Below are 26,801 nucleotides of genomic sequence, written 5' to 3' on the forward strand. Positions count from 1 at the left end.
ATGATAAGAATGTGGGAGGTGCCGGGAATCAGGTAGATGTCAGCAGGCGGCCCCTCATTCACCGCCTGGGGGAGATACCTTTATGCTCAGTCTTGTTGTCTGTTTGGGAGCCCCCCCCCCCCCCCTCTGATTTCACCTGGGGATGTTGCTGATGGCTCTTTCCCCCCTGGTGGAAGGGTTACCAGAGAAAGACTCAGCTGCTGTATAACCCTGTAGATGTGTGATACTGGAAGCATACCTTATGTGCCGGCTCATCCTCCGCATGTGGGTATTTACAGTCACTCACCAGGTAATTGTACCTGTGTATGGATAAACGTCACCCTGATGGAAGGCCGCTAGTTCAATAGGTCACGGGGAAAGCCGCACAACCGGTTCCAGCATTCTTTGGGAGATTTTCAGACACACACTAATATATATATATATATACACACACACACACACACACACACACACACACACACACACACACATTATCACGTGTGGTGACCCCGGGCTCCCACTTTCCATGAAGGGCCGCTAGTCCTAATACATAAATCACCTGACATGTACAAGCTACTAATAACATTGTACAATATCTCCAGTTCTTTCCTGTATGTCTGTCATTGTGTTTGCTATTGATGACTGTACTGCTGACTTAAGGCTACTGCTCTCTGTTATCAGCTCCTGTCAGCCTGGGGAGAGGCTGCCACGTCATTGAGTGGGATTACTGGACAGGAAGCCTGCAGGGTGTCGGTAAATATATATTAGTGGGCAATGCTAATCTACCAGCCAGGTGCCAGCGCGCAGAAGGTAAGATGCCAGTCTGAGGGGTAGAGTATGACCCCCATTGTGGGCACATGAGCTGCTCTCATCATATTAGGCTGCCAGAGCCGAGGCTGCTCCAACAACAGTGGCTAGATTTGAAGTGCTTAGTTTAAAGTGTCAATAGAACATTTAATTTAAAGCTGGAGTTAAACAGGAGTTAAACAGGAGGAGAAATTAACAAATCAGCAATTCCTGCTATTAAGGACTGCTTTAATCTTCCATCATGCCTATGGATTGTGCCTGCGCCTGGATCTCCAATGCTGCCCATATCCCTCCTGATCTCCCCATGCAATCTGTTTATCCACTCCAACTATGCCATACCGAACCACGCAGCAAGATGACCTCTCAAATGGTCCTTGGTTGTGGCCCCCAAATCATGAGGCTTGGTGCAATTCTTCTGAACTCATTGTTTTTATTTTCCTCTTAAGTTTAGACTAACCTTTCCATAGATGTTAGATTACTGTGCCCCTTGTATCCAGCCCATCTGGGTCACCCCTGTTTGTCTGCCCCCTCCCCTTTAGAATGTAAGCTCTCACGAGCAGGGCCCTCTTCCCTCATGTGCTTCTCCTTCACTTAATTATACTCTAATTTACAACAGCACCCAACCCTTGGTTACAGACACCCTGCTGCTTTGTTATGCAGCAATGTATAAATCATGTATCTGTCCTGCATTGTTTGTACTGTTAATATCTGTTTTCTTGTGTGCTTATTTGTCTATGTACTGTGTAAGGCGCTGCGGAACCCTTGTGGCGCCATATAAATAAAGGATAATAATCATAGGAATAAATGGCACAGATGTACGCGATGGTCTGAAGAGAGCACAAACGATAGGACTACAAATCCCAGAACCGCACGCAGTTAGTTATTGGGTCAGAGCGCACACGTGCTCCTACATGCACAGAGCAAAGTCACGTACGCTACCCAAACTGGTGCATCACTGACCGGGCCTCAGACTCCGCTAATCACATGTATTACATAACGTGTACTCATTCAGTGATCTCCCAGTCACCGCAACGCCGGGTGAGCGCAGACCTACATCATCCTTGTCCAACTTGGACACAAACATTTGTGTCTAAATACAAATAGATATGTCCCTCGGGCCAAGGCACCAGACCACTGCTGGGGACACCGCGGCCGGAGGACAACCTCTTCTGATTGTGTTACCAGGTCACAAGGGTTCAGGTTAGGACAATGATTCAGTCATTGCCGGCTGACTCGGGCGCTAGATGTTGTATCTGAGGCGCTCGGTGCTTTCTTATGGTGTCTCTGTCTTCTGGCTGTATTTGTGTGTATGTGACGCGCAGGAAAATGGGCAATATTGGGGTACCGTGAAACTCTAACATGCGCAGCAGCACTTCGCGTTCTGCACATCGCTGAGAATTGTTCGCATGCCAGCCTGTTCACCTATGTAATAATCTGGAACATTAACGCTTTTACACAAAAGATGTCGTAGGCGACATGACTATACTATATATACCCTGTCACGTCTACCGTGTAGGTTAACATGGGACTTGGGGTCTCATTCAGACCCGTTCGCAAGCACCGATGTGCCCGCAACCAGGGTGATAGTTAGCCCTGTGCACGCGCAGCGGCCGCACTGCACGTGCAAAACTCTCTTGCTCCGGAGCTCTCTACAAAAGGGGCGGCTGTTGATGTTGATCGACAGCTCGCCCCGTTTTGTAGGCAGGCCGGGGGGGTGGTTTCCAAAACGGAGGCGTTCCTTAACGCCTACCGTTTTGTGGGCGGCCGCACAGTAGAAAGCTCCCTGGGGCTTGCAGCTGCCGAGACCCAACCTTAGGGTCTTGTCGCAAGCCCCGATGGTGTTCACCATCGCGACCATCAACCTGTTCAGTCGTTAAGCTGTGGGTGGTCGCATTTAAAAAATCAAGCGGCCGCCCTCATTCAGAACGAGCGCTCGCTTTTTGCACGCCTCTGAATGAGGGCCTTGGTCTTTCTCTACTACATATAGTAATTACAGGAACGGAAATCATTTTTCACTGCCGTATAGTCAGAACTTCTCTACCGTATAGTCAGAACTTCTCTACCAGAGAAAGTAATCACCCACAGGAAGGCGCTTACCTGCTCACATTACGTGGGTAACACGGCACAGACGGGGGCCCGATGACTAAATTAGCACCTTACGCAACTTGCCCTCCCCACACAATGACGCGATTGACGCCACCAACTCAGGTCTAGCTCTTCTTATCGGACCTCCGCACTGCGAGACCCAGAAAGCAAGGTACAAATCAGCGGCGCACTCTTATTTGGGCCTGATTCGGAGGCGGTCGCAATGTCAATGTTTTCGCAAATGGGCGATTTTTTTACATACTGCGCATGAGCCGCGCTGGTCCTGAGACGGTAGTCGCAGAGAGTATTTACTCGCAAGGTCATTGACAGTTTGTGGGCGGTAACGTGGGGTGGTAACTCAAGCGCAGGCATGTTGCAACCATTTCAGGGGGGGGGGTCACAGCCTGCAACTGCGATCCTGTACGCTGTTGTCAGGGCTCCGACGTCTTACTTCCATTCGCCATTCTGCGCAGCCATAGAGTTCCTCTCAACTCCAATGAGCAACTGGCCCTTTGTTCAGACAGTGGTTCCATTTTGTGATTGTATCAGGCTGCGTTTCAGTATTATATCCCCGATATGGTCACACGCGGTATAACATCCAAAATTCCCCATCTGCTTCACCCATAGTGGGTGACTGACTGTCTCCGAACATATTTACCAGAGAAAAAGAGGAACGGCCATAACCACAATACACTCTTACTGTCGCCTTTGCTAAACTACCAGACGTCTTTCCCCTTCTTGGTATTACCCTGGATAAACTTGCTTTTACCATGTGGGTGGCACAGTGGTCTGCATTCTTACCTCACAACACTGGGGCCAGGAATTCGTATGTTCACGTGTATATTAATGAATGCAAAATACAATTTAATCCAGACACCAACACAAATAAAAGTAAACATTTAATTTAGACGCTCAGCCAATCAGATGTGGCTGCCAGTCGGCATCATTGTCAGGGGTTGAGCACCTACAGGATATATACGTCCTGATAAGCGCATATGCGTCTGTGTCCAGGTCTTCATCGGTCACCTTTACAGTACTCGGCCTACGGATCCCACCTCATCTGTCCCCCATTCTAAGCGTTGTCGTAAGCGTAAGATGCAACGGGAATGTACAGATATCTCGATAGGACCACTAATAGCTATGGCAATCCTCCTGTGCCCATCCATGATAGTGATATCGGCATAGTAACCGGACACTGCGTTCCCTGTAAGGTGTATGGGGCAGGGGCTGTGTTATAATTTGAATATTCCAGACAGAGCCAGCGATTCATCAAGGAGCACAGATCTGCGTGAGACACACAGACTTAGGACAGCAGCCTATCGTAGCCCAAAATCTGGCGTGTCAAGTGCAGCACTCCAGAGATTAAAGACCCTTATTGTTCCCGCCTGGGCCTCAGCCATCTGCCTAAGACTAGAGGGTCTGTGTCGTGTACTGGAATGTTCCCTGCACAGAACGTCCTCAGTGTCACTGACCGCTGCACAAAGAGGATGATAAACTGAGCTCCCGCTATGTCTGGCCTAGGAAGACCAGAACCACAAGAGCTGGCACTCTACATACACAGCCAGTCTCACTCCAAAAGGTCTGCAAAACTCTGCATCTATGCATATAAAGAATTGTTGCTCTCTGATCTCTATCATCTATCTTTCCCTCCTGCCTATCAGGATATTTATGGACACAGATAAGATGCTGTACGATGCACACATCGGCTTTCTGCACGTATTGCGGCACTACAAGCCCCAGCATGCTCAACCAGGGTTTCCTTGGACTTGTGGTACCCCTACGCACCTGTTGTCCCACATGTCTCCCAGAGTGTTCTGTAACAAAATCGTTTATGACTCTTATTGCCCGTACACACGGGACGATCAGACAATGATCGGATATCGTTGTCTGATCGTCCTGCATGTGCTGGATGTTCGATATCGAACATCCAGCAACATGCACCAACCCCCAAACGACGTAGCGAACCGCGATCAACGATCGTGGGGCCCTATAGTAAACAGGCTAAGCTGGTCGATATCAACCAGGTTGGCCTGCATATACGGGCAATGGTCGATATCGACCATCCATGCCCGCGCATCGACCATCGTTTGGTAGTTTAAAGGGGCCAGAAACTGGTCATTTTGAACGATAACGATATATCAATATCGTTATCGTTCAAATCGACCAGGGAAATCTGACCGTGTGTATGCACCAAGCTTCATGATTATCATCGACCGCTGTTACAAACGTTAGTAAAACACACAGTAAAAGGATCCGGCAGGTGGAATGTTACAGTACAGGATGTGAGACTAATAGCCACATCATGAGATAAACATGAAACCAACATAGGGGAAGCCACAGGAGGCCCACGTATTGCAGAACGAGTGCACACAGAAGGCGGAAGCTCACAGTTGTGGGACGCATGAAAGATAAATGAGGAGAAAAGTGGTTTTAGACATCTAAATGACTTGTCCCGCAACACCTCCTTTCTCCTATTCTCTGACGCTTAATCCATGTAGCACAGGCTTCTTGGAGTCCAAACTCACTACTGCCACCACAACTACGCGGTACCCTCAGGAACTGGCCCGGGGCGAGACATTTTAAGGGGCCCATCCATTAGACGATTAAGTTGAGCGATTGAACGATAACGATCGTGCAATCGTTCATAAATAGTTTGCAAAAATGTCTAAAACGACCAGCAATGTGCATGCCCGCTGGTCGTTTAGACATCTGTCATCGTGCAAACATGCTGGTCGACCTGACGATAACGTCAGGTTGAGCATGTTTGCAGATGATTGATGAGCCTGCACTGAACGACTACTCGCTCAGTGCAGGCTCATCACAGACTGACAAACGACTGCACGGTTACAATGTCGTTATCATGCAGTCGTTTTCATGTCTGCTACTGGATGGGCACCTATAGACTCGAATGGCTGAGATTCGGGAAAGTGCCGCCTCCTCCTCAATTTGTGTGAGGATAAAAGAGAATGTATAAAAAAATCCTAAGCAGATGCTTCCGGTGCCTCCAATAGATGCTGGCGTGGCTGCTGCTTAGAAAGAACCTTTCTCCAGATTTGGTGGGGCCCATCCGAAACTTACTGCTTTCTGGACAGATTTTATAAACCGGATTTCAACTCACAATCCCCTTAGACCAGAGGTTCCCAAAACGTGGTCCTCAAGGCTCTCTAACAGTTCAGGTTTTTGAGATATCCATGGTTGAGCACAGGTAGTTACATCAAATTTAATGATGTACTAATTAAGTCAAGCATGGATGGCCTTAATACCTGGACTGTTAGGGCGCCTTGAGGACCAAGTTTGGGAACCTCTGCATTTTTTGCTTTGTATTTTATACTGCACTGACCCTTCATACAAAAAAAATACATGAGGAACAAAAACTCAGCCACAGACACCTCATCCTGTTACTTACTGTATGCGATAAATCTCAAATACGGAAGAGAATATTTATATTATATCAGTTCCTACACTGTACTACTGTATACACAGTATGCTGCCAATAACCCGAGTGCAGGTAACGTCACTGTATACTGCTCAGACTTTATCATCAGGCCTTGCAGGACACATGAGGTACAGACCTCTATAGCAGAGAAGGGAGGAGACCCCACCACCACCTGCTCTATCACCAGGCCTTGCAGTATACATGAGGTACAGACCTCTATAGCAGAGAGTGAGAGGAGACCCCACCACCACCTGCTCTATCACCAGGCCTTGCAGTATGCATGAGGTACAGACCTCTATAGCAGAGAAGGGAGGAGACCCCACCACCACCTGCTCTATCACCAGGCCTTGCAGTATGCATGAGGCACAGACCTCTATAGCAGAGAGAGGGAGGAGACCCCACCACCACCTGCTCTATCACCAGGCCTTTCAGTATGCATGAGGTTCAGACCTCTATAGCAGAGAGTGAGAGGAGACCCCACCACCACCTGCTCTATCACCAGGCCTTGCAGTATGCATGAGGTACAGACCCCTATAGCAGAGAGTGAGGAGACCCCACCACCACCTGCTCTATCACCAGGCCTTGCAGTATGCATGAGGTACAGACCCCTATAGCAGAGAGTGAGGAGACCCCACCACCACCTGCTCTATCACCAGGCCTTGCAGTATGCATGAGGTACAGACCTCTATAGCAGAGAGTGAGGAGACCCCACCACCACCTGCTCTATCACCAGGCCTTGCAGTATGTATGAGGTACAGACCTCTATAGCAGAGAAGAGAGGAGACCCCACCACCACATGCTCTATCACCAGGCCTTGCAGTATGCATGAGGTACAGACCTCTATAGCAGAGAGTGAGGAGATCCCGCCACCACCTGCTCTATCACCAGGCCTTGCAGTATGCATGAGGCACAGACCTCTATAGCAGAGAGAGGGAGGAGACCCCACCACCACCTGCTCTATCACCAGGCCTTGCAGTATGCATGAGGTACAGACCTCTCTAGCAGAGAGTGAGGAGACCGCACCACCACCTGCTCTATCACCAGGCCTTGCAGTATGCATGAGGTACAGACCTCTATAGCAGAGAGTGAGGAGATCCCGCCACCACCTGCTCTATCACCAGGCCTTGCAGTATGTATGAGGCACAGACCTCTATAGCAGAGAAGGGAGGAGACCCCACCACCACCTGCTCTGTCACCAGGCCTTGCAGTATGCATGAGGCACAGACCTCTATAGCAGAGAAGAGAGGAAACCCCACCACCACCTGCTCTATCACCAGGCCTTGCAGTATGCATGAGGTACAGACCTCTATAGCAGAGAGTGAGAGGAGACCCCACCACCACCTGCTCTATCACCAGGCCTTGCAGTATGCATGAGGCACAGACCTCTATAGCAGAGAAGGGAGGAGACCCCACCACCACCTGCTCTATCACCAGGCCTTTCAGTATGCATGAGGTACAGGCCTCTATAGCAGAGAGTGAGGAGATCCCGCCACCACCTGCTCTATCACCAGGCCTTGCAGTATGCATGAGGCACAGACCTCTATAGCAGAGAGTGAGGAGACCCCACCACCACCTGCTCTATCACCAGGCCTTGCAGTATGCATGAGGTACAGACCTCTATAGCAGAGAGAGGGAGGAGACCCCACCACCTCCTGCTCGATCACCAGGCCTTTCAGTATGCATGAGGTACAGACCTCTATAGCAGAGAGTGAGGAGACCCCACCACCACCTGCTCTATCACCAGGCCTTGCAGTATGCATGAGGCACAGACCTCTATTGCAGAGAGAGGGAGGAGACCGCACCACCACCTGCTCTATCACCAGGCCTTTCAGTATGCATGAGGTACAGACCTCTATAGCAGAGAAGAGAGGAGACCTCACCACCACCTGCTCTATCACCAGGCCTTGCAGTATGCATGAGGTACAGACCTCTATAGCAGAGAGTGAGAGGAGACCCCACCACCACCTGCTCTATCACCAGGCCTTGCAGTATGCATGAGGTACAGACCTCTATAGCAGAGAGTGAGAGGACACCCCACTACCACCTGCTCGATCACCAGGCCTTGCAGTATGTATGAGGTACAGACCTCTATAGCAGAGAGTGAGGAGACCCCACCACCACCTGCGCTATCACTAGGCCTTGCAGTATGCATGAGGCACAGACCTCTATAGCAGAGAGTGAGGAGATCCCGCCACCACCTGCTCTATCACCAGGCCTTGCAGTATGCATGAGGCACAGACTTCTATTGCAGAGAAGAGAGGAGACCTCACCACCACCTGCTCTATCACCAGGCCTTGCAGTATGTATGAGGTACAGACCTCTATAGCAGAGAGTGAGGAGACCCCACTACCACCTGCTCTATCACCAGGCCTTGCAGTATGCACGAGGTACAGACCTCTATAGCAGAGAAAGGAGGAGACCCCACCACCTGCTCTATCACCAGGCCTTGCAGTATGCATGAGGCACAGACTTCTATTGCAGAGAAGAGAGGAGACCTCACCACCACCTGCTCTATCACCAGGCCTTGCAGTATGTATGAGGTACAGACCTCTATAGCAGAGAAGAGAGGAGACCCCACCACCACATGCTGATAGCAGTTTTCTGCCGTATCTCAGGACAATGCACCCACCCCCTGGAGCCTGATTAGATAACAGCATGACTGGAAAGCACAGAATTCAGAAAGTGACAGCAATGCATCTCATCAACAGACATTCTTAAACACCGCACTCTGCTAACTTAGATACTTGTTAATCAATAAAGACCCTTTTCTCAGGCATTTTTTTATTTTGTGATCACTAAATTCTTCTTTATGGCAGCAAATTATAGAAAAAGCTATCGCCCTGGCCCTGAGCAGTAAGGGTTAACTCTCTCCTTATCCCCCCAGCCTGGCTTTCAGTTCCACTTAATGTATAAAATGATACTAATGTTTAAAAATAGACAAACATTAAAATACTGTTTGAACACTTTTCACATAACATTTTTCCTTACACATGGTTTCCATCTGTTACTGCTGAGAGACGTGTAATAGGCTTCACATGCAACGCCACAAGGAAACGGTCATTGCCGCTGACCCTTTCCTGTACAGGATGGTGAGAGAAAAGGTTCTATTCCCAGTAAGGGATTCGGTCTGGATGTCGACATTCTGGTGACGACATTTTAAATCTAGACAACATGAATGACATTTCAACATTTTAACCATGTCAACCTTTTTTTTGCATGTCGACATATTGGTTGTCGACCTAAAGCCTATGTTGACAATCTGACTGTCAACTTTTCATACCATAGTCCCCGGCAACAATTCCAGTATTCACCCATTGATAAATAAGGTGTGGTATAAAATGTTTTTAATTCAAACCTATTCCTCCCCTGGTGCCTAACCCTAACTCTCCCCCTGCTGCCTAACCCTCCCCCTGGTGCCTAACCCTAACTCTCCCCTGGTGCCTAACTCTCCCCCTGCTGCCTAACCCTCCCCCTGGTACCTAACCCTAACTCTCCCCCTGGTGCCTAACCCTAACTCTCCCCCTGGTGCCTAACCCTAACTCTCCCCCTGCTTCCTAACCCTCCACCTGGTGCCTAAACCCTGACTCTCCCCCTGCTGCCTAACCCTCCCCCTGGTGCCTAACCCTAACTCTCCCCCTGGTGCCTAACCCTCCCCCTGGTGCCTAACCCTAACTCTCCCCCTGCTGCCTAACCCACCCCTGGTGCCTAACACTAACTCTCCCCCTGGTGCCTAACCCTAACTCTCCCCCCTTGTGCCTAACCCTAACCCTCCCCCTGGTGCCTAACCCTAACACTCCTCCTGGTGCCTACCCACCCCCTGGTGCCTACCCCTAACCCTCCCCCTGGTACCTAACCCTAACCCTGGTGCCTAACCCTAAGAATCCCCCTGGTACCTAACACTAACCCTCCCACTGGTGCCTAACCCTAACACTCCTCCTGGTGCCTACCCACCCCCTGGTGCCTACCCCTAACCCTCCCCCTGGTACCTAACCCTAACCCTGGTGCCTAACCCTAAGAATCCCCCTGGTACCTAACACTAACCCTCCCACTGGTGCCTAACCTTAACCCACCCCCTGGTGCCTACCACTAATCCTCCCCCTGGTGCCTAACACTCCTCCTGGTGCCTAACCCACCCTCTGGTGCCTACCCCTAGCCCTCCCCCTGGTGCCTAACACTAACCCACCCCCTGGTGCCTAACCCCAACCCACCCCCTGGTGCCTAACCCCAACCCACCTTCTGGTGCCTACCCCTAACCTTCCCCCAGGTGCCTAACACTAACCCACCCCCAGGTGCCTAACACTAACCCACCCCCTACTGCCTAACCCTCCCCCTGGTGCCTAACCCTAACCTATCCGCTGGTGCCTAACCCCAAAAATGTTGAAAAGTAACCCATAAAAAAAAAATATGTTAACAAATTTTGTGTTGACCATTTGAACTTGAGGACCTTTTAAACCCTGTTGAATTACTGCATGTCGACCTATTGTCAACCAATGAATCCAGATACCTGATAAATCAGCTCAGCCGCTCTCAGACGCACAATAATTAACAAGAAAATACTTTTTTTTTTTCCTGCTGTGGTTTATATTGTACACAAGCTAGATGTATATTTTATTTAATGCGTTATACCTGCATTTCTTTCTACGTTATCCCTGGGGCTTTTATTACATCTTTGTTTTTTTATTGTATCCCTAAACAATTTTGGGACAGTCATTAGACAGCAGGCGCAAACAGCTGCCCCATCCTCAAATTGAAGAGTTTATTTTAACCACTGGTTTTTCTGTTGCTAAAATACTTTAAATATTAATAATTTTCCAGGGATTTTGTGGGTTTTCAGGCACGTGTCTGTCGAGACTGCACCCCTCCCCTCTCTCAGTCCGGCCCTCGGACGCCATATTCCCTGGTCTGGTTATATATGTGTCCACAACCAGAGGAATGAAGACTGTAAACTCCATATTAATCTATCTCACATCGACCTAGAAGTGCCGACACAAACCCACAATCCCTTTCTTCCAATACCATTATTTCATACACTATCAATTCAGTTGCTGTTTTAATGGGGTGTGGTATGAAAAGTCGATGGAATATCGACACCAAAATGTTGACAGGTTTTGAGTGTCAACATAGACATTAGGTCAACAGAAAAAAATGGACATTCACTCATGTCAACATGTTAGTAATGTCAACATTTAATGTCGACACAATGTTATTTTTATATACTGTTTATTTTCGGCTAATCCCTCACCCTTAACTTATCCCTAACCCTAAAAATAACACTGATATGTTAACAGTATGAGCCTAATGTCCGTTTCGGCAATCAGTCCGGATACCGTTTTGTCTGTTGTTTGGTACGTCTCCTGTTTTTGGGCGTTATGGGATTTTTGACTAATATTTAAGCGACAAAGGTTACAGCTAAAAAAAAAACCCTAGTGTGTTCCTGGTTGATTATTTTTGTCGTTTTCATTAATCCCACGATTGTACTTAGGTCAGTGTCCTTATCGGAATTCTATTTCCATCGGAGAATTAGGGAGGTCCCATTTCCTGTGCTCTGACCCTTGTAGGGAGGTGGGTGTAATATTAGGAAATGTGTATGATGCAGGAGGCGACACTATCCATGCCTTTGGGGCCTACTTATCATTAATGATTTGTGCCATATTCCCCAAAAACATCAGTTTTTGGGGGATACCCCAAATATTTAGCAGTACGCCAATGTATGAAGGATGGACCGCAGGTGATCTCAGATATCCGCGCAAGTGTCTCCATCTCCGACAGCAGAACTAGGTTTCCATGGGGGATGCGATGCTGATGGGTCGTCCAGGCACATTCCGGAGATTGTCCCCTGCAGCTTACGCCGTCTGAAGATGGTGTTGGGCCACTGTAGTCTATGGGCTACACTTTGTAAAGTTTACAGAGAGAGGGGCTTCCCCAGCAATGGCCGCCGCCTGCGCAGGAGTCCCGGCATGTCGAGAAAGATTCTAACATTTGATGGGTCACCCCGTGTTACCTTGAGACTTACCGCGCAGGGATAACGCAGAATAACTGAATAGCTCAGCGCATTAACCTCCCCCTGTATATGATACAATCATGCCTCATGGGAATAATAATAATAAGGACAGTATAGTCACCTGTCTGCGGCGCAGCCACCTGTGGGCATCTGGTGCCATTTGCTATCAGCGGTGCAGAAGACTATCCAGAGCTCAGAGGAAGAGGAGGCCTATACGGCAATATGGTAATATCGACAGACAGGGATTGCCTCACAGCCACGGCCGGAAGTCAACACTCAGAACCAGGAATCTCATTCATTTAAAAATGCAAGTGGGAGTCAATTAGAATTAGTCAATTAGAGGAGACAATACAAAGCTTCTCGGCATCCGCTCACACGCCCAGGGCACTGAGCCTGGCACTTAACCCCCGAGTGCTCTGTTCTGGGATTATACACGAGACCATCTACTCCCTACTGTACATTATAGGGATAAAGGACGAGTGATCTTATAACTGGCAGCAGAATTTTAGGCCAGATTTCTAAGTACATTGAAGGGAATGTATCAGAAGTCGCCGATTATAAATACAGATGTGTAGACATACATCTATCCTCCGTGCGCTACAAGTCGCATTACACATAACACAGGAGAGCCGTGTGACTCAGTAGCGCCGAGCGTCTTTCGTGCAACTTTTTACCTTCAAAAGTGATGCGCATAGGACGCACAAGCAGCTTCTGCTGAGTAAAATGATATGCGACATGCCTATATCCTGTGTGCGACTGCGGGTGTATCTGCATGCCTATATCCTGTGTGCGACTGCGGGTGTATCAGCATGCCTATATCCTGTGTGCGACTGCGGGTGTATCTGCATGCCTATATCCTGTGTGCGACTGTATCTGTATGCCTGTATCCTGTGTGCGACTGCGGGTGTATCTGCATGCCTATATCCTGTGTGCGACTGCGGGTGTATCTGCATGCCTATATCCTGTGTGCAACTGCGGGTGTATCTGCATGCCTATATCCTGTGTGCGACTGTATCTGCATGCCTATATCCTGTGTGCAACTGCGGGTATATCAGCATGCCTATATCCTGTGTGCGACTGCAGGTGTATTTGCATGCCTATATCCTTTGTGCGACTGTATCTGCATGCCTATATCCTGTGTGCGACTGCGGGTGTATCTGCATGCCTGTATTCTGTGTGCGACTGCGGGTGTATCTGCATGCCTGTATTCTGTCTGTGACTGCGGGTGTATCTGCATGCCTATATCCTGTGTGCGACTGCGGGTGTATCTGCATGCCTATATCCTGTGTGCGACTGTATCTACATGCCTATATCCTGTGTGCGACTGCGGGTGTATCTGCATGCCTATATCCTGTGTGCGACTGTATCTGCATGCCTGTATCCTGTGTGCGACTGCGGGTGTATTTGCATGCCTATATCCTGTGTGCGGCTGTATCTGCATGCCTGTATCCTGTGTGCGACTGCGGGTGTATCTGCATGCCTATATCCTGTGTGCGACTGCGGGTGTATCTGCATGCCTATATCCTGTGTGCGACTGCGGGTGTATCTGCATGCCTATATCCTGTGTGTGACTGTATCTGCATGCCTATATCCTGTGTGCGACTGCGGGTGTATCTGCATGCCTATATCCTGTGTGCGACTGCGGGTGTATCTGCATGCCTATATCCTGTGTGCGACTGCGGGTGTATCTGCATGCCTATATTCTGTGTGTGACTGCGGGTGTATCTGCATGCCTATATTCTGTGTGTGACTGCGGCTGTATCTGCATGCCTATATCCTGTGTGCGACTGCGACTGTATCTGCATGCCTATATCCTGTGTGTGACTGCGGGTGTATCAGCATGCCTATATCCTGTGTGCGACTGCGGGTGTATCTGCATGCCTATATCCTGTGTGCGACTGTATCTGCACGCCTATATTCTGTGTGCGACTGCGGGTGTATCTGCATGCCTATATCCTATGTGTGACTGCGGGTGTATCTGCATGCCTATATCCCGTGTGTGACTGCGGGTGTATCTGCACGCCTGTATCCTGTGTGCGACTGTATCTGCACGCCTATATCCTGTGTGCGACTGCGGGTGTATCTGCACGCCTATATCCTGTGTGCGACTGTATCTGCACGCCTATATCCTGTGTGCGACTGCGGGTGTATCTGCACGCCTATATCCTATGTGCGACTGTATCTGCACGCGAAATGCTACGTTACTAGTGTTCACTCTAGCTCCGGCGGCAGGCAGGGCGCCGGAGCTAGAGAGGGCAACCTTATGCGCGCGCCGGGGGCGCGCCCGAAAAGGGGGCGTGGTCATGAAAAGGGGGCATGTCTATAAGACGCGTCCCCTTTTCGTCATACTTGGGAGCGTGCCCGGCGCTTACGGACATGCCGGGCAGCCCCCAAGCGCTGCAGAAAGGGAGAATAGATGCTGAGCACATGCGCCCGGCGTCTATTCTCCGGCGGTGACCGGGACACCGCATGTTTCTCCACCCGCGGGACACTGCGTCCCGCGGGTGAGAACGGCACCTGCAGGCTGTGAGGGCAGGGCGCATTTTGCCTCCTGGAGGGCAGGGTGCTTTTTGCCCTCCAGAAGGAGGGCATGGCGCCGCGCCCCGCTAAAACAGCCTAGCGGGAACGCTACGTTACAGTGCCAGCGGCTGGGACACTGTAACGTAGCATTCCCCATGCTGATACACCCACAGTCACACACAGAATACAGGCATGCTGATACACCCACAGTCACACACAGAATACAGGCATGCTGATACACCCGCAGTCACACACAGAATACAGGCATGCTGATACACCCGCAGTCACACACAGAATGCAGGCATGCTGATACACCCGCAGTCACACACAGAATGCAGGCATGCTGATACACCCGCAGTCACACACAGAATACAGGCATGCTGATACACCCGCAGTCACACACAGAATACAGGCATGCTGATACACCCGCAGTCACACACAGAATACAGGCATGCTGATACACCCGCAGTCACACACAGAATACAGGCATGCTGATACACCCGCAGTCACACACAGAATACAGGCATGCTGATACACCCGCAGTCACACACAGAATACAGGCATGCTGATACACCCGCAGTCACACACAGAATACAGGCATGCTGATACACCCGCAGTTACACACAGAATACAGGCATGCTGATACACCCGCAGTCACACACACAGAATACAGGCATGCAGATACATCCGCAGTCACACACAGAATACAGGCATGCTGATACACCCGCAGTCACACACAGAATACAGGCATGCTGATACATCCGCAGTCACAAACAGAATACAGGCATGCAGATACACCCGCAGTCACACACAGAATACAGGCATGCAGATACACCCGCAGTCACACACAGAATACAGGCATGCTGATACACCCGCAGTCACACACAGAATACAGGCATGCTGATACACCCGCAGTCACACACAGAATACAGGCATGCAGATACACCCGCAGTCACACACAGAATACAGGCATGCTGATACACCCGCAGTCACACACAGAATACAGGCATGCCGCATATCATTTTACTCAGCAGAAGCTGTTTGTGTGTCCTATTCACATCACTGTATGAATAAGACATATTTGAATGTACAAAGTCTCAGGAAGAGACACTCGGCGCTACAGAGTCACATCACGGCATGGCGCGACTAGAAGGGCTGTTTAACGCGAAAGGAAGTAAGATGTATGAGGACACAGGATGGGTATGTAATACCAGCGGCTGAAGAGACCAGAAGTCCGACTGGTGAAAATGCCGACGAGGGAAGGTAAGCACGCTATCCCTCCCCTCTCCCCCCTTAACCCTCCCTTGGTGGAGACCACACTATTAGCACTTGAGGTCCTAGCCATGAACTTAGTTATTATACTGTGTCCTTATTCCTGCTCTGTACAGACGGTTTTTAAAAATACTCCAAAATATTTTCATGGATGATCTTTATCAGCGAACTTAAGAGCTGATCCACAGATGGACGCTGGGCCGATGTGGTCGCGGCTGTCCAATGTTTTCTTCCTAACTGCGCCGCAATGCACACATGCATTCTGCTGCGGCTCCAGACGCAGTGTGGAGGAAGCTTGGGGGAGGAGATGGGGACCATTGCACAAAACTGTGGCCCCTTTTGTGTCGAGACCAGTGACTGACTCTTCCATCGCAGATATACTGTCCTCGGCAGCGGAGATGTGGCGGCATCCGCGTAGCTTTAGGGGTTACTCAGATGGCCGATGCTCCCACCAATAGTCGCGATGGTGATCCTGTGCTACGCCTACGGCCACAGCAGCAGAACACAGAAGCCGGCATGCAGCGTCTTTTTACACAAGACGCCTCCTGCAGCTTTTGCATATATTCGCACAGCCGCTGCGTACAAAGATGCAACGGCTGTGCCAATAACGGCCATCTCTGAATGAGGCCCTTATATAGCATTATATATTGGTGTTTATATATTTGTGTGTTATATGTATATGAAACCGTAAGTATATGGGATGATGGGGGATGGCAGCTCCCCCAGGTGTAGGATGACGGTAATTGTAGCGCTCCCATGCGACGTTATACCATGTTACATATTCCGGTTCAAACGTAAAGCGTCCCCATAAACCATTGTTATATGGGAGAATATCAAACTTAGCTGCTTAAATAAGTTACAGGTAATCACCCCATGGTGCCATCGGGTGGTGGACGTGCCCGTCTCCAGGGGCAAAATTGATTTTCCCCACCCTGCTCAGGCGCGCTGAGTTCTGATAAAGGGAACTTGCTTTATGGAAGTGAGGTTGTGGTTATTTGCAGAACATGGATTATATCCGCACAATACAGATGTCTGGGGAATAAATAGGACACGCGGAGATTTTCAAAGATTTCCTGCAGGAAAAGAGATTATCTGTGGCCCCCGGGGACCCGGAGCTCAGACATTATACACTTCCTTACAGGGCGTGTGTGCAGATACTGTGCTGCCAACACCTCTACTCCGCTCTCAGGGACAGATTAGGGTGTGTGGGGGCCCTGCCAGGAAAATTCTCCATATAATATGCTGGCGATGTTATTAAAAAGTATAACGTGTATTGTCCCTGTGTGGTCATTGGCCTGTTCTGCGCTGCAGTGTATGTACCACACAAAATGCAAATCCCCTTTTTTAAATATGTGCCCATTAAAGTACATGGCAGTGTAGTCATGACTTTATGACTAGTGACAGAATTGGATCTGCTGTGTGTGAGTGGATGATATATATGCATACCACCCAACTGTCCCACATCCAGCGGGACAGTCCCGTTTTTATGGGAATTTCCCATTGTCCCACCCGCGGCCCGCAGTGTCCACCGGTGGGGGTGGGGGGGGGGGGGGGGGAGTTGGGTAGTATAACAGGTGTCGTGCCATGGCATCTGTTCACCAGTATACGGAGAGCCTGGGGGCTGCCCAGCATCTTGGAGAGTGCTGGGCACGCCCCCATAGTGACGTAAAGAGGGAGAAGCCGCAAGGCTCCGCCCCATTTTCCCACTGCTCCACACTTTTCCTAAAGCCCCACGTCTTTTACGACGCTTCGGGGGACCTAAAAGTTGGGAGGGATGCCACACGCAAAAAGTGCATACGTGTTAAGCCTGTGCCTGACATACAATATGAAATGTTGGGATAAAGTAATTAATGCTGCCATAACAATTATGGTCACCCATAGTACTCACACTGGTACACGCTCACACCTACCCTACTCACACTGGTACACCCTCACACCTACCCTACTCCCACCTATACTAATCACACTGGTACCCTCACACCTACCCTACTCCCACCTATACTAATCACACTGGTACCCTCACACCTACCCTACTCCCACCTATACTAATCACACTGGTACCCTCACACCTACCCTACTCACACTGGTACACCCTCACACCTACCCTACTCACACTGGTACACCCTCACATCTACCATACTCCCACCTATACTACTCACACTGGTACACCCTCACACCTACCCTACTCCCACCTATACTAATCACACTGGTACCCTCACACCTACCCTACTCCCACCTATACTAATAACACTGGTACCCTCACACCTACCCTACTCCCACCTATACTAATCACACTGGTACCCTCACACCTACCCTACTCCCACCTATACTAATCACACTGGTACCCTCACACCTACCCTACTCCCACCTATACTACTCACACTGGTACACCCTCACACCTACCCTACTCCTACCTATACTACTCACACTGGTACACCCTCACACCTACCCTACTCCCACCTATACTACTCACACTGGTACACCCTCACACCTACCCTTCTCCCACATATACTACTCACACTGGTACATCCTCACACCTACCCTACTCCCACCTATACTACTCACACTGGTACCCTCACACCTACCCTACTCCCACCTATACTAATCACACTGGTACCCTCACACCTACCCTACTCCCACCTATACTAATCACACTGGTACCCTCACACCTACCCTACTCCCACCTATACTAATCACACTGGTACCCTCACACCTACCCTACTCACACTGGTACACCCTCACACCTACCCTACTCCTACCTATACTACGCACACTGGTACACCCTCACACCTACCCTACTCCCACCTATACTAATCACACTGGTACCCTCACACCTACCCTACTCCTACCTATACTACTCACACTGGTACATCCTCACACCTACCCTACTCCCACCTATACTACTCACACTGGTACACCCTCACACCTACCCTACTCCCACCTATACTACTCACACTGGTACATCCTCACACCTACCCTACTCCTACCTATACTACTCACACTGGTACACCCTCACACCTCCCCTACTCCCACCTATACTACTCACACTGGTACCCTCACACCTACCCTACTCCTACCTATACTACTCACACTGGTACACCCTCACACCTACCCTACTCCCACAGGTACACCCTCACACCTACCCTACTCCTACCTATACTACTCACACTGGTACACCCTCACACCTACCCTACTCACACTGGTACACCCCCACACTGGTACACCCTCACACCTACCCTACTCCCACATATACTACTCACACTGGTACACCCTCACACCTACCCTACTCCTACCTATACTACTCACACTGGTACACCCTCACACCTACCCTACTCCCACCTATACTACTCACACTGGTACATCCTCACACCTACCCTACTCACACTGGTACATCCTCACACTGGTACACCCTCACACCTACCCTACTCCCACTGGTACACCCTCACACCTCCCCTACTCCTACCTATACTACTCACACTGGTACACCCTCACACCTACCCTACTCCCACCTATACTACTCACACTGGTACCCTCACACCTACCCTACTCCTACCTATACTACTCACACTGGTACACCCTCACACCTACCCTACTCCCACCTATACTACTCACACTGGTACACCCTCACACCTACCCTACTCCCGTCTATACTACAGCTACAGGCGTGCAAGCCCAGAACTAGAGTTCTATGTACAGCTAGAGGCGTGCAAGCCCAGAACTAGAGTTCTATGTACAGCTAGAGGCGTGCAAGCCCAGAACTAGAGTTCTATGTACAGCTAGAGGCGTGCAAGCCCAGAACTAGAGTTCTATGTACAGCTAGAGGCGTGCAAGCCCAGAACTAGAGTTCTATGTACAGCCAGAGGCGTGCAAGCCCAGAACTAGAGTTCTATGTACAGCCAGAGGCGTGCAAGCCCAGAACTAGAGTTCTATGTACAGCCAGAGGCGTGCAAGCCCAGAACTAGAGTTCTATGTACAGCCAGAGGCGTGCAAGCTCAGAACTAGAGTTCTATGTACAGCCAGAGGCGTGCAAGCCCAGAACTAGAGTTCTATGTACAGCCAGAGGCGTGCAAGCCCAGAACTAGAGTTCTATGTACAGCTAGAGGCGTGCAAGCCCAGAACTGGAGTTCTATGTACAGCTAGAGGCGTGCAAGCCCAGAACTAGAGTTCTATGTACAGCCAGAGGCGTGCAAGCCCAGAACTAGAGTTCTATGTACAGCTAGAGGCGTGCAAGCCCAGAACTAGAGTTCTATGTACAGCTAGAGGCGTGCAAGCCCAGAACTAGAGTTCTATGTACAGCTAGAGGCGTTCAAGCCCAGAACTAGAGCTCTATGTACAGCCAGAGGCGTGCAAGCCCAGAACTAGAGGAGCAGTACGGTTTTTGACCCTGTTCTTTTTGCCAAATAAGCGCAAGTACGGATTCACCTTATTGGCTATCCAAAACCCGCAACAGCCAATATGACGCCATTTTAAAGATCCGAACCGCTCACCTCTACCCAGCACTGAGTACTGCAGCCCCAGACCTGGGCAGTCACATTTCTCTCTCACATTGTTATTGCAGTAAGTGATGGGTGATTCTAGTGAAGAAATGTCACTATACTGTCACAACAAATGGTGATTACTGACTATTCACACCCAGGAGGAATATGCACTGTAGAGTAGGGGTAATACTATATTATTATTAAACAGGTTTACCCGCTGTACCAATTAAATATATGTATAGTTGGTGCAGGGTGTGTAATGCACACGGGCCCCTGACTCAATGGGGCTCCTCCTGCACGCCATACACCCATTACAATTCCTTACCCTGCGGCTTCCGGCGCCATTATTCCGGAGTGCCAGTGCCTTACTAAATCCAGCACATGCCCATTTTATAGGGGAGGAGGGGTCCAACTGCAAATTTGCCTACGGCCCTCTCCTGCCTTACAGTGCCTTTGCGCTTTAGTGATGACTTAGGGCCTGATTCAGACCCACTCGCGAGCGGCTGTCCGATCGCAAGTGGGTCGATGGTCTGCACTGCGCATGCGCACGACGGAGGGAGCTCCGTCGTGCGCATGCGCGAGACGCGACGAGCGAAGGACTTTCCTTCGCTCGTAGTGTCTGATCAAAGGGGGCGTGCTGTCGATGTTGATTGACAGCACGCCCCCTTTGGTGGGCGTGCCTCCCAGACGGAGGCGTTCCCAAGGGAACGCCTACCATCAGAAGCCGGCCCCACTGACATCACTAGTGATGTCAGTGGGAGTGATTTTGGCTCTGATAGAGCCAAAATTACTCCTGGCCTTGCGGTTGAGAAACTCAACCGCAGGCTTCTGCACGCAGTGGTGATGGTCGCGATGGTCAAGACCATCGTGACCATCATCCTGCACGCTCGTATATGCTGTGGGTGGTGACCCACAGCTATACGAGCGTCCAGGAGGACGCTCCATATTTATGGAGGTGGGCCCTGATTCAGAGCGAGCGCTCTGGTCAGAGCGTCCGGCTCTGAATCAGGGCCTTAGTGCCGTAAGTTACACGTGTAACGGGCCCATAAGTGATGATTAATAGGCCCGTAATAAACATGTTACCTTACTATAGAAAAGGGGAAATACTGTATATAACCACTTAACAGGGTAACTGCTATAATGAGGCGTCAATACCATATATCAGGGGTAGGCAACATGATGCTGTGGAACTACGCATTCCAGCATGCCCTGACAAGGTTTTGCTATTCGGTCATGGTAAACCTGTGGCAGGGCATGCTGGAATGTGTAGTTCCACAGCAGCTGGATTGCCACAGGTTGCTCACCACTGCTATTACTATTAAACAGGTCTCGCACCATAGGGATGCGTTAATGCAGTATATTGGCAATAAATGTGTCCGCCAGCTATAGCAATTGGTTATATTACACAGTATTAATACTTATATAGCGGCAGAATACTCAGCCGCACTGTACAACTGGGGGAAAAAACAGTAATAATACTTATATAACGGCAGAATACTCAGCCGCACTACAACTGGGGGAAAAAACAGTAATAATACTTATATAGCGGCAGAATACTCAGCCGCACTGTACACCTGGGGGAAAAACAGTAATAATACTTATATAGTGGCAGAATACTCAGCCGCACTACAACTGGGGGAAAAAACAGTAATAATACTTATATAACGGCAGAATACTCAGCCGCACTACAACTGGGGGAAAAAACAGTAATAATACTTATATAGTGGCAGAATACTCAGCCGCACTCTACAACTGGGGGAAAAAACAGTAATAATACTTATATAGTGGCAGAATACTCAGCCGCACTGTACACCTGGGGGAAAAACAGTAATAATACTTATATAGTGGCAGAATACTCAGCCGCACTGTACAACTGGGGGAAAAAACAGTAATAATACTTATATAGTGGCAGAATACTCAGCCGCACTGTACACCTGGGGGAAAAACAGTAATAATACTTATATAGTGGCAGAATACTCAGCCGCACTGTACAACTGGGGGAAAAAACAGTAATAATACTTATATAGTGGCAGAATACTCAGCCGCACTGTACAACTGGGGGAAAAAACAGTAATAATACTTATATAGTGGCAGAATACTCAGCCGCACTGTACAACTGGGGGGAAAAACAGTAATAATACTTATATAGTGGCAGAATACTCAGCCGCACTACAACTGGGGGAAAAAACAGTAATAATACTTATATAGCGGCAGAATACTCAGCCGCACTGTACAACTGGGGGAAAAAACAGTAATAATACTTATATAGCGGCAGAATACTCAGCCGCACTACAACTGGGGGAAAAAACAGTAATAATACTTATATAGTGGCAGAATACTCAGCCGCACTGTACAACTGGGGGGAAAAACAGTAATAATACTTATATAGTGGCAGAATACTCAGCCTCACTGTACACCTGGGGGGAAAAACAGTAATACTTATATTATGGCAGAATACTCAGCCGCACTGTACAACTGGGGGAAAAAACAGTAATAATACTTATATAGTGGCAGAATACTCAGCCCCACTGTACAACTGGGGGAAAAAACAGTAATAATACTTATATAGTGGCAGAATACTCAGCTGCACTGTACACCTGGCTGAAAAAACAGTAATAATACTTATATAGCGGCAGAATACTCAGCCGCACTGTACAACTGGGGGAAAAAACAGTAATAATACTTATATAGTGGCAGAATACTCAGCCGCACTGTACACCTGGGGGAAAAACAGTAATAATACTTATATAGTGGCAGAATACTCAGCCGCACTGTACAACTGGGGGAAAAAACAGTAATAATACTTATATAGCGGCAGAATACTCAGCCGCACTGTACAACTGGGGGAAAAAACAGTAATAATACTTATATAGTGGCAGAATACTCAGCCGCACTACAACTGGGGGAAAAAACAGTAATAATACTTATATAGCGGCAGAATACTCAGCCGCACTGTACAACTGGGGGAAAAAACAGTAATAATACTTATATAGCGGCAGAATACTCAGCCTCACTGTACACCTGGGGGGAAAAACAGTAATACTTATATTATGGCAGAATACTCAGCCGCACTGTACAACTGGGGGAAAAACAGTAATAATACTTATATAGTGGCAGAATACTCAGCTGCACTGTACAACTGGGGGAAAAAACAGTAATAATACTTATATACTTATATAGTGGCAGAATACTCAGCCGCACTACAACTGGGGGAAAAAACAGTAATAATACTTATATAGTGGCAGAATACTCAGCCGCACTGTACAACTGGGGGAAAAAAACAGTAATAATACTTATATAGTGGCAGAATACTCAGCCGCACTGTACACCTGGGGGAAAAAACAGTAATAATACTTATATAGTGGCAGTATACTCAGCCGCACTGTACAACTGGGGGGAAAAACAGTAATAATACTTATATAGTGGCAGAATACTCAGCCGCACTGTACAACTGGGGGAAAAAACAGTAATAATACTTATATTATGGCAGAATACTCAGCCGCACTGTACAACTGGGGGAAAAAACAGTAATAATACTTATATAGTGGCAGAATACTCAGCCGCACTGTACAACTGGGGGAAAAACAGTAATAATACTTATATAGTGGCAGAATACTCAGCTGCACTTTTCAACTGGGGGAAAAAACAGTAATACTTATATAGTGGCAGAATACTCAGCCGCACTACAACTGGGGGGAAAAACAGAAATAATACTTATATAGTGGCAGAATACTCAGCCGCACTGTACAACTGGGGGAAAAAACAGTAATAATACTTATATAGTGGCAGAATACTCAGCTGCACTGTACACCTGGCTGAAAAAACAGTAATAATACTTATATAGTGGCAGAATACTCAGCCGCACTGTACAACTGGGGGAAAAAACAGTAATAATACTTATATAGTGGCAGTATACTCAGCCGCACTGTACAACTGGGGGGAAAAACAGTAATAATACTTATATAGCGGCAGAATACTCAGCCGCACTGTACAACTGGGGGAAAAAACAGTAATATACTTATATAGTGGCAGAATACTCAGCCGCACTGTACAACTGGGGGAAAGACAGTAATAAAACTTATATAGTGGCAGAATACTCAGCCGCACTGTACAACTGGGGAAAAAAACAGTAATAATACTTATATAGCGGCAGAATACTCAGCCGCCGCACTGTACAACTGGGGGAAAAACAGTAATAATACTATATAGTGGCAGAATACTCAGCCGCACTGTACAACTGGGGGAAAAACAGTAATAATACTTATATAGTGGCAGAATACTCAGCCGCACTGTACAACTGGGGGGAAAAACAGTAATAATACTTATATAGTGGCAGAATACTCAGCCGCACTGTACAACTGGGGGAAAAAACAGTAATAATACTTATATAATGGCAGAATACTCAGCCGCACTACAACTGGGGGAAAAAACAGTAATAATACTTATATAGTGGCAGAATACTCAGCCGCACTGTACAACTGGGGGAAAAAACAGTAATAATACTTATATAGTGGCAGAATACTCAGCCGCACTGTACAACTGGGGGAAAAACAGTAATAATACTTATATAGTGGCAGAATACTCAGCTGCACTGTACAACTGGGGGAAAAAACAGTAATAATACTTATATACTTATATAGTGGCAGAATACTCTGCCGCACTACAACTGGGGGAAAAAACAGTAATAATACTTATATAGTGGCAGAATACTCAGCCGCACTGTACAACTGGGGGAAAAAAACAGTAATAATACTTATATAGTGGCAGAATACTCAGCCGCACTGTACACCTGGGGGAAAAAACAGTAATAATACTTATATAGTGGCAGTATACTCAGCCGCACTGTACAACTGGGGGGAAACACAGTAATAATACTTATATAGTGGCAGAATACTCAGCCGCACTGTACAACTGGGGGAAAAAACAGTAATAATACTTATATTATGGCAGAATACTCAGCCGCACTGTACAACTGGGGGAAAAAACAGTAATAATACTTATATAGTGGCAGAATACTCAGCCGCACTGTACAACTGGGGGAAAAAACAGTAATAATACTTATATAGTGGCAGAATACTCAGCTGCACTTTTCAACTGGGGGAAAAAACAGTAATACTTATATAGTGGCAGAATACTCAGCCGCACTACAACTGGGGGGAAAAACAGTAATAATACTTATATAGTGGCAGAATACTCAGCCGCACTGTACAACTGGGGGAAAAAACAGTAATAATACTTATATAGTGGCAGAATACTCAGCTGCACTGTACACCTGGCTGAAAAAACAGTAATAATACTTATATAGTGGCAGAATACTCAGCCGCACTGTACAACTGGGGGAAAAAACAGTAATAATACTTATATAGTGGCAGTATACTCAGCCGCACTGTACAACTGGGGGGAAAAACAGTAATAATACTTATATAGCGGCAGAATACTCAGCCGCACTGTACAACTGGGGGAAAAAACAGTAATATACTTATATAGTGGCAGAATACTCAGCCGCACTGTACAACTGGGGGAAAGACAGTAATAAAACTTATATAGTGGCAGAATACTCAGCCGCACTGTACAACTGGGGAAAAAAACAGTAATAATACTTATATAGTGGCAGAATACTCAGCCGCCGCACTGTACAACTGGGGGAAAAACAGTAATAATACTATATAGTGGCAGAATACTCAGCCGCACTGTACAACTGGGGGAAAAACAGTAATAATACTTATATAGTGGCAGAATACTCAGCCGCACTGTACAACTGGGGAAAAACAGTAATAATACTTATATAGTGGCAGAATACTCAGCCGCACTGTACAACTGGGGGAAAAACAGTAATAATACTTATATAGTGGCAGAATACTCAGCCGCACTGTACAACTGGGGGAAAAACAGTAATAATACTTATATAGTGGCAGAATACTCAGCCGCACTGTACAACTGGGGGAAAAAACAGTAATAAAACTTATATAGTGGCAGAATACTCAGCCGCACTGTACACCTGGCTGAAAAAACAGTAATAATACTTATATAGTGGCAGAATACTCAGCCGCACTGTACACCTGGCTGAAAAAACAGTAATAATACTTATATAGTGGCAGAATACTCAGCCGCACTGTACAACTGGGGGTTACGGGTGTAAGGGATAACCCGCTGCCACTGCCTCACACTTACCCTGCCAACGCCAGTCGGTCACTGAGCAACGTAATCCCTGGCTCTCGGTTAC

The 26,801-nt window shown here is 48.2% G+C and overlaps 1 protein-coding gene across 6 annotated transcripts in view; it reads right to left on the minus strand.

The window, feature by feature from the left end:
• SEMA4A (semaphorin 4A) overlaps nucleotides 1-26,801 on the minus strand; it is a 106,418-nt gene that overhangs the window by 52,374 nt on the left and 27,243 nt on the right. The gene's annotated exons all lie outside the window — the stretch shown is intronic.

This window comes from Taudactylus pleione, unplaced genomic scaffold (assembly GCF_031769625.1).
Source record: "Taudactylus pleione unplaced genomic scaffold, aTauple2 ptg000073l, whole genome shotgun sequence".
Taxonomy (NCBI): Eukaryota; Metazoa; Chordata; class Amphibia; order Anura; family Myobatrachidae; genus Taudactylus; species Taudactylus pleione.